A 10,572-nucleotide genomic window follows, 5' to 3' on the forward strand; every position below is an offset into this window, starting at 1 on the left:
TAGCAAACCCTCACTTTCTAAGCGCTCTCTCTAGCTATCTTTCTTGCTTTTCCCTGCTTGAATGTTTTGTTGAAGATCAATTTTCAGATTGATGCCCACCCCAGAAATCCAGTTGTTTACTCATAGTATTTGAGAATAGTTATTGCTAACAAATTAGTCCACGCCAAATAGGAGCATTTCTAGTAATATGACTAATAAGGCATATAATACTTATAAATAATGGATAAAATGCTACTTGAAGTATGATTTAATAAATATTTTATTAAATATTATTGAAGTTTATAATATTTTTGTTTTATAGGTTCACCGTTTAAACGGCAGGAAAAAGGTAGACCTTTCTTTAGATTTAAGATGGCAAACATTTACTTTGTTTTTTTGTCCTACTGTATAAGGAGCTGAGACAGCTTTCTTGAGGCACCTTTTATTATGGTTAAAGTATGGAATTCTGGGAAATTGTAACTGTGAACTATGAAACTTCTAACCACAGAGATAATGAGCAAAGGAAAGATGTGTTGAGGGCAACTCTGTTGGAATGAACTTGCCTCGCATGTGTGAAGCCCCAAGCTTGATTTCCCCAGCAGAAAAATAAAGTAATAAGCAAATAAATGATAAAATTCTATCAGTATTATAAGCTTTTTCTCCTCCTTTTCCCCTTATATTCAAGGGAAATTTTACCATGCTAACACATTCCCACAGAGGTACATAATGAAACAGGTAAGCGGATGAATATTCAAATAGTAAAGTCATTATTCATGAGGGAATCTGTGAATAAAGAGAAAATTGACAGTAATTTCTTTGAAGTATCAGAAGAAAATATTTTTGGGTTCTTTTACTATTAGGAATACTTGATGTGTTGTTTAGCCATACAGCTCATTGGAAAATAATAGAAGAGCAATATTAGAAGCTTTTTCTACTGTGTTTGTAGATTACAATTGCAGACTTTAATTAGACTCGCACATGCATGATATTTTAGATCTTATAAGTCTTGAGGAAAATGTGTCCCCAAAGCATTCACATATTGCATTTTTTTTCTATGACAAGTGAACTCCAAGAAGCTGATAAAGAACCTTGGCAGGGAAGTGAATAATGGTGAAGTTGACCAGATATGAAACAATTTAGACCAATTAGTAGACTTTTTAACTATGTTTAAAGACAAAATCTTTATCCCAACATTCACCTATATTCATAATGGCAAGAACATTGAAAAAAAGACAAAATGGAATATGCTACCATCAGTCTTTAAAGTACATGAAATCTATGTGAGATGGAAAATTGGATACCCTTTATTCTAAAAGCCTATTATACTCTTTAAGACTTTAAATTAGGAAAAGTATTGAGTATATTTTAATATACAGATGAAATGTACTTAGACCAACACTAGAAAAATTGCAAACAGTATCACCATAGAACTTTCATTTGGTGATAGATGGAGATAGAGACAGAGACCCAGAAGGGAGCACTGGACTGAGCTCCCAAGGTCCAGGTGAAGAGCAGAAGGAGGGAGAACATGAGCAAGGAAGTCAGGACCACGAGGGGTGCGTCCACCCATGGAGTTAGTGGGACTGATCTAATGGGAGCTCAACAAGGCCAGCTAGACTGGGACTGAATGAGCATGTGATCAAACTGGACTCTCTGAATGTGGCTGACAATGAGGACTGACTGAGAAGTCAATGATAATGACACCGGGTTTTGATTCTACTCCATGTACTGTCTTTTTGGGAGCCTAGTTTATTTGGATGCACACCTTCCTAGATCTGGATGGAGTGGGGAGGGCCTTGGACTTCCCACAGGGCAGGGTACCCCGAATTCTCTTAGGACTGGAGAGGAGGGATGGGGGAGTGGGGGGAGTGGGAGGGAAATGGGAGGAGGTGGAAATTTTTAATAAATAAATAAATTAAAAAAAGAAAAATTGCAGGCATATTTTAAGTCCAACTTGATAAATTATATTAAAAGCAGAGAAATCAGTGTTCAAGTTATTACAGATATAAAAATATTAAGTATTTCCCCTTTTCTTCTTCTAGTTCATCCTTACAAGCTCTTCCAGCCACATAGAAGCCTCAGGTAGTATTTAGTGCCAGAACCAAGCTGGTAATGAACAGGGTGAAAATAGTGCATGCTAACAAGACTTTTACAAAGAAACCTGCCTGAGTTTAGGAGGAGAGCTAGGTTCAAAAGAGGACAGAGCTTGGGAACAGGAAAGGCCTGCCAGAGGCCTGTGTTCTTGCTATTGAACTGTCAGTGCTCTTCAGCTGCCACAGCTGGAACTGTCCATCACTGAAGAATGTGAGCAATGCTGATTGGGAGGGCTTCTACTTGAAACAGAAATTTTCCTTTCTTCAGGACCCTCAAGGAGTGGGGTTGGCTGCAGAGATGAGGAACCATAACTTTCCTGGAAGAGATTCCATAGACTTCATATGTGTTCCCCATGAGAGAGGGGATCTGATACATGCTTCAACAAGCCGATAACCGTTTTACAATCCTACTTTTGCTTCAAAAGCATTGTTATGGCTACTTGTTATGACTGCCTCTGGTTATGAATACCTGGTAATCATGTCTTTGTTTCAGGAGGTTGTTAACACTAACTTGCTATGCTTATCTGCTTTTGTAACCCTGCCTATTTTGCCCACCAAATGCCTCATTTGGAAATCCCTATGACTGAGTCATAAAAGCTTTGTCTTTTTCACATCCAATGTTGACCTCTCAAACCCCATCTTAGGGGAAGGCAGCTAGTGTACACTAATAAAAAAGCTTGCTTTAATTAATTTGGCCATGATGACTTAGGTGAGCGGTCTTCCCCCTTCCACCATTTTTGGCGTTAACAGTAGGCCAGATTGGGCTTGAACTGGTAATAACTCTTCTGACTTAGACTCTAAAGTGCCAGAACACCTCTAACCAAAAATTTAATTTTAGTTCCTTTTATTTCCAGGATCTGAGATAAGAAAGTTGTAATAAAACTTGGCAGTAATTTCCAATTAAGTTTATTTAGGAGTCAATAGACTTTGGTCACTGTCTTAGTTAGGATTTCTATTGCTATGAAGAGACAGCAAGACCATGGCAACTCTTATAAATGAAAACATTTAATTGTGGTGCCTTGTTTACAGTTTCAGAAGGTCAATCCATTATCATCGTGGTGGGAAGCATGGCCGTGTACAGGCAGTTGTAGTGCTGGAGTAGTAGATGAGAGTCTTGTATTTCTCAGGAAACAAGAAATCTATTGAGACACTGGGCAGTATCCCGTGCATAGGAAACCTCAACTCCCACTCCACAGGACACACTTCCTCCAACAAGGCCATACCCACTCCAAAAAATCCACACTTCCTAATAGTGCCACTCCCTAAGGAGCTTATTGGGGCCAAATACATTTAAACTACCCCAGTCATCTTCCCTATTAGCTAGCAGAACTCTAATTGTCTTCCAGAGTTGTTCTAAAGTGTAACAAGAAAATAATCAGAACGTGTGTGTACTCATAATATCTGAAAATCTAAGAGAATGGATTTCTAGCCATCGTTTTGGTAGCTGGTCAATATTATGGAGTCTGAATAGATGACATCAAGAAGTCAAAGTATTGCTGGACTCAGAGTTTAAAATTTATGCTTCCGGACCCGGTTATGATAGCATAGGCCAAATAATCCCAGTACTTGTGAAGCAAATTATAGCGCCCATAAAGAGAACTTATCTCAAAGACACAAAACAAAACAAAACCAAAAAATTTTCCTTTCTAAAATTTACCCGAGTCTTTGCATATTGATGTAGGCTTCCCCTCTGTATTCTGTGAATATGTCTTATCACCATTGGTTAATAAAAAAGCAACTTTGGCCTATGGCAGGACAGAACATAGCCAGGCAGGAAATCCTAACAGAGATAGAGAGAGCAAGTAGGCAGAATCGAGGAGACACCAAGGTAGCTGCCTAAGGAGTAACATGCCATACCAGTAAGTTACAGCCTTGTGGCGATACACAGATTAATAATGGGTTAATTTAAGATATAAGAGCTAACTAGGAATATGCCTGAGCTGTTGGCCAAACAGTGTTATAATTAATATAGTTTTGGGTGATTATTTGGATCTGGGTAGCCAGGAAACAAAAAAAATCAGTCTCCATTTACAGCATATATATTTTGACTTTTTTGTGCTTCTCATGGCATTTTAAGATGCTTTTTTTAGCTGTAAAGTCTGATGTCAATCAATTCTCACTTTCCAATGTATAATTTCTATGTCTGTTTAAGGTTCAGACTTTTTATGTCTTAAAAGTCCTGCCTTTGCTTTCTTAAAAATGCCAAAACTGTGACTATGGTAATATATACCTGTAGCCTCAGTGCTTAAAAAGCAAGAGGGTTGAAAGTTCAAAGCCAGCCCGTGTAACATAACGATACATTGCAAACAAGCCAATACATATGCAATCAAATCATTAACCATCTCAACAAAATAAAACTTGAAGTTTTATTCTTTTCTCTATTTCCTCTCTTTCTGTTATTATTAAGAGAATATTTCTAATCAGGAGGGTTAAAATTGATGCGATACATTTGAAATTGAATGGAAGAAAACTGTGACCTTTCTTGTTACAACATTCATACTATTCTTTGTTCTGAAAATAACAGGTAATTGACAGAATATTTGGAGCTTTGCAATCATCCAACCTTTGGCCTTTGGTTTGACAGGTATAAAGTCAGCATCTTTATGCTATAATTTAGAGATGTATAAATCTACACTGGTTTCATGAATTTTAAAAAAATGACTGTGATTCTATTATCACTGTATGAATTCTTAACTGATTCATAGCAGAGTATTGGGTACTTTTCTTTTATTGAAAATAGATTTTTTTCACATAATGTGTTCTGATTAAGGTTCCCCCTCCCCCCTGCTCCTCCCAGTTTCTCTTCCCCTCTCCTCCTATCAGGATTCATCCTTTCTGTTTCTCATTAGAAAACAAATAGGCATCTAAGGGATGATAATAAGATAAAATTAAATATAAGCTAGAACAAAAGCAAACACATTGGAGTAGGACATAACAGACAAACAAACAGAAGGAAAAGAGCCCAAGAAAAGATACAACAAACAGATATAGACTCAGAAACACACTCATTGTACATTCAGGAATCCTAGAAAAACAGAAAACTGGAAGCCATAAAATATATGCAAAGGACCTATAGGGTAAAAATATTAGTCAATGAATAAATATAAAATGAAAAAGGTAACATAAAAAAAGAAAAGGCCCTGACATGACATTATGAGACAAGGGACCTTCAAAGATGCTCTTGAGTTCATTTACTGTTAACTGTCTATAGCTGGGCATAGGGTCTACACTTAAGAGTAGTTTGCTTCCCACTGAAGACTCCCTTGAAGAAGCTAAATTTTCACTTGCAAGTAGTTATCAATTGGAGATAGCTGGGGTTAGGAACTGGGCATATGTCTGTTGTGGGATAATATTTTAACTATGTAAAGATTTGTTTAAGCTGAGGAATATTACTTCAACTATATGAATTTGTGTTACATTTGTTTATGATGCATTTGTTTAATGATGTAAAGATGTATTGCATTTGTTTCACCTTGCCTGCCTAAGGCACCTGATTGGTCTAATAAAGAGCTGAATGGCCAATAACTAGGCAGAAAGGGACAGGTGAGGCTGGCAGGCAAAGAGAAGTGATAGAAGAAATCTAGGCTCGAGAGAGAAAGGAGAACAAGGAGAAAGAGGGACACTCCAGGGCCCAGAAGCCAACCAGCCACCAGCCAGCCAGACACAGAGACAGCAGGAACGTGAGATATAGAGAAAGAAAGAAAGAAAATAAAAAGCCCAATGGAAAATGTAGATAAAGAGAATTTAGGTTAATTTAAATTAAAAGAGCTAGCCAGAAACAAGTCTAAGCTAGGCCGAGAATTCATAACTAATAAGTCTTAACATCATGATTTGGGAGCTGATGGGTGGCCCTAAAGAAAAAGCTTGGTACATGTGGCCACTTCTCAGTTCTAGGACCCCTTCTGGTACAGACCCATGTAGACCAGTCTTTGTGAGTATATGCCTGTTGTGTTTAGAAAGCCTTGTTTCCTTGGTGTCCTTCATCCTCTCTGGCTCTTACACTCTATCTACCTCCTCTTCTACAGAGTTCTCTGAGTCGTGGAGATAGGGATTTGATGGAGACATCCCTCACACTCTCTGCATAGTGTCTAACTTTGGGTCTCAGTATTTGTTCCCATTTCCTGCAGGAGGAGGCTTCTCTGACGACAGCTGAGCAAGGCACAGATCTATGAGTACAGCAGAATGTCATTAGGAGTCATTTTAGTGCAATATTCTTTTGTAGAACAGTATTATTTGTTTCTTCCCCCAGGTGTCTGGGCTGTCTAGTCATAGGTTCTCAGTCATCCAAGCAGTGTTGGGCATGGGTTCCAACTCATAGAATGGATCATAAATCTAATCAGATATTACTTGGTTACTCTCAGAAGTACTTTGTGTCTCTATTGTACTAGTATCTTGCTGACAGGATACTGTTTCAAATGGAAGGGTTTGTAGCTGAATTGGTATTCATGTTTCTCCTTTAATAGTGTGCAAAGTATCTTCCAGTACCAATAAGATAAGCTGGTGAGGGTGAAAACTCTTGGTAGGCACCAATTGAACTTCATGTTCAATGAGTTATGTAGGTCTTATTTTCAACACCAGGGTTTTGATGTAAGTTTGTGGAGAGCAGCCTATAGCCTTAGTAACAGCCTGGTTTGTTTGAGGGTTCCCGTGGAATGCCTTTGGTCAACAACTCAACTAGAATTAACTTATTCCTGTGGCTGAGACTTCTTTTGATGTTCTTTTAGAGCTTGTGGAACACCTATCCAGACCCTTGGCTTTTAGAGTCTCCACTGAAAAGTAAGATGTAATTCTAATAGGCCTTCCTGTAAGTATTATTTGATTCCTTTCCCTTGCAGCTTTTCTTTTTTCTTGTTCTTTATGTTTAGTGTTTTATTTATTATGTATCATAGGGAATTTCTTTTCTGATCTTTTCTATTAGGTGGTTCTGTGTCCTTCTTGGACCTTGATAGGCACTACCTTCTTTACATTGGGAGATCTTTCTTCTATGATTTCATTGAAGGTATTTCCCGAGTCTTTGAACTGGATTTCTTCTTCTTCCTCTATTTCCTATTATTCTTAAATTGGGTCTTTTCATAGTGCCCCGGGTTTCCATGTTTTGTGCGTGCATATATTTTTAGATTTAACATTATTTTTGACTGAGGTATTCATTTCTTCTATTTGTTTTCAGTGTCTGAGATTCTCTCGTCTATCTCTTTTATTCTGTTGGTGAGGCTTGCCTCTGAAGTACATGTATGAGTTCCTAAACTTTTAATTTTCAAATTTCCCGCAGTTTGGGTTATCTTTTTTATTTCTATTTTCACTTTCAGATCTTGACCTGTTTTCTTCATTTCCTGCTGTTGGACAGTGGTTTGTACTCTGTCAGTTGAATTTTAATAAAACGCTGATTGGCCAGTAACCAGACAAGAAGTATAGGAGGGACAATCAGGCAGGAAGTAGAGGCAGGGTGACAAGAACAGGAGAATTCTGGGAAGAGGAAAGCTTGATCCGCAGTTGTGACCCAGCCATAGAAGAAGGAAGATGTGACTGCCTCGCTGAATAAGGTACCGAGCCACGTGGCTAACATAGACAAGAATAATGGGCTAATATAAGTTATAAGAGTTAATAAGAAGCCTGAGCTAATGGACCAATCAGTTTATAACTAATGTAGACCTCTGTGTGATTTCTTTGGGACTTAAGGATTGCGGGAACCCCGACAACAATTTCCTTTCACTGTGTGTTTGTGTTTTCATAGATTTCTCTTAGGGATTTATTCATTTCCTCTCTAGGGGCTTCTATCATATTCATAAAGACTATGTTAGGGTCTTTCCCAGGGTCTACTGAAGTAGGGTTGTTGGGCTCCAGTCAGGACTCATTGTCCTGGTTATTATTGACTGTGATTTTAAGCTGCTGTTTAGGCATCTGAGTTGGTAATATTGTAATTCTAGGTGCTGATATATGGCCTTGTCTTTGTTGAGTGGCTATTTTGTTCTCTGACTTCTATTGCCCTCTGTGATTCTTAGGGAAGTGTGGTGCCTATGTGGACTGGAAGGGAATGCTCCTGGGATTCTGCTAGATGTGGCCACTGGGGGATCCCTGTAAAATGTGTTTTTAGGAATTGAGAACTGATACTTAGGAATGTGATAGGCCAGTAGGATTGGACAGAGAGAAGAAAGTTGTGTTCCACCAGGATCTGTTTATTTCCCTGGGAATGGGGCAGAGAGTGAGGAGAACCATGGCAGGTGGTCTGCTACAGATCTGGGGGTGAGACTATGGCACTGGCTTTGGAGGAGAGAAGGGAAAGAGGATCCAAAGCTTCTCTGAGAGGTGAGGCTGGTGGGTCCCGAGGGAATGCCTGCTGGAGTTGGAGGCTTGGACTATGGGCTAAGTGGGGAGCAAGGTTGGAGAACATCTTCATGATTCACTGGTGATGGGGGCAGAGAGAAATGGAAAGCCACAGCTGTGATCCCCTGCAGAGCTGGACATGAGACTGGGGCATTGGATTTGGAGAAGAGGGAATAGCTAAGATCTGCAGTTTTCCTACTTGTGAAGTAGAATAAGGTGTAGAAAAGACCTATTACTAGATATTGCTTTGTTGACTTCCTTAGTGATTTACTGAAAGAATTGCTTATACTGCCCATTAGTCAGTTGATGTAGGAGGGTCTTCTGTCTATTTGTTACTTTCATTGGTCAAATAAATAAACTGCCTTGGCCTTTTGATAGGCCAGCCCTTAGGTGGGTGGAGTAGACAGAACAGAATTCTGGGAGAAAGAAAACAGAGTCAGGCAGACACCATGAAGCTCCGGCCTGAATTGGATGTAGTTAGAATCTTCTCGGTAAGCCATGACCCCATGGCAATACACAGATTACTAGATATGGGTTAAAGCAAGATGTGAGTGTTAGCCAAGAAGAGGCTAGATATAATGGGCCAGGCAGTGTTTAAAAGAATAAAGGTTTCTGTGTAATTATTTTGGGTATAAAACTAGCCAGGCGACTGGATTCCAGGAACACAGCCCACTGCCCCTTTCACTACAGCCAATCATGACTTCACTTGCTACCTGGAATGGAATGACCTGGAGAAATAGCTGAAACAATGGCCAGGTGCCCTGAACAACTGCCATGCAGGCTTCTGTAAACTCTTGCCTACTGGCCTGACCTACCTTGTGGTTTTAGAGTATAAAACAAGAATACAAACTAGACCTGGCATTGAGGCTTTCTGATATATTCTGGCGTACGTCCACTGATGTCATTGCCTCTCTTCTGCTTTCATTGGTGTAAGAATGCTTATTCCCAAAGGATTGTGAAAGCGCCTTCTTTCCTGACCCGTGTGTTCCCTGGGAATGCCTGTTAGTATAGGGGCCAAGATGAGCAGATGAGAGGGAGCAGGAAGGGAGGAAGAAAAAAGCCTGTGTGATCCACTGAGGATGGGGGTATGGCGAGGGGGTGGTGGTGGAAACACAGTTGGTCTGTCATAGAGGTGACATAGAGGCAAAGGCGAACATCTTCAATTAGCCTTATCTGCTTCTTTACTTTTTATTTCCTCTTTACAAATAGCTAATTAAATGTTATTTTGAAGATCCTGGTCATCAACAAAACTCTGATTATTTATTAGATTAAAATGTGTTTATATAGGGAAAATCAATGCTTCTTCATTTATTGTTCGGAATATGTTTTATTATTTTGTGATGGGAATTGTACCCAGGTCTTCTGAGTATATTGATGTAATTGTAGATGGAATTCAAGATGAGAAATGAAAAGCAATAAAAAGCCTTCAGGGTAATAAAAATCAAAATTATATACCTATTCTCCAGCTTCAAATATATTTTTATTAATAAAATAATTTAAGCAATTGTCCTGGAATAATATAGAGAAAGAGAATGAGTGCTATATCATCAGAAATATATAAATGGCACATGAAGTACATGTCACCTTTCCATATGCAAATAGTCGGTCAGAATGATTATTCTGGGAATTTTACTGAAAAATATTTTTTATACAGAGCTCAACTCTTCCCACTTTGATAGTTTACTCTTGCTTTAGGTTACAGTATGTTCACAAAAAGGTACAAATGTGCTTTGGAACACAACACACTTGAAGGTACACATACAATGGAAACAGGCATTCAAACATTAAAATTTTGTCCAAATAGGGAAATAGATTTGTTGTAGGGAGGCTGCTTGGTTCCCGGCTGCCTGGCAGCTCAGACCCCCTAAATAATCACACAGAAACTATATTATTTAAATCACTGCTTTGTTCATTAACTCTAGCTTCTTATTTGCTAACTCTTCATCTTAATTTAACCCATCTCCATTAATCTGCTCATCACCACAAGGTCGTGGCCTACCAGCAAAGTTTCAGCACATCTGTCCCCAGTGGCAGCTCCATGGCTTCTCCCTCTGACTCCTCCTTCTCCCTCCCAGCATACACTTTAGTTTTCTCTACCTATCTCTGTTCCCCTATAGCTCCCTATAGACCCAGAGCAGTTTATTTATTAAACAGTGGTATTCACAGCATACAGAGGGGA

Source organism: Myodes glareolus, chromosome 1, assembly GCF_982192425.1.
Source record: "Myodes glareolus chromosome 1, mMyoGla1.1, whole genome shotgun sequence".
NCBI classification, from domain to species: Eukaryota; Metazoa; Chordata; class Mammalia; order Rodentia; family Cricetidae; genus Myodes; species Myodes glareolus.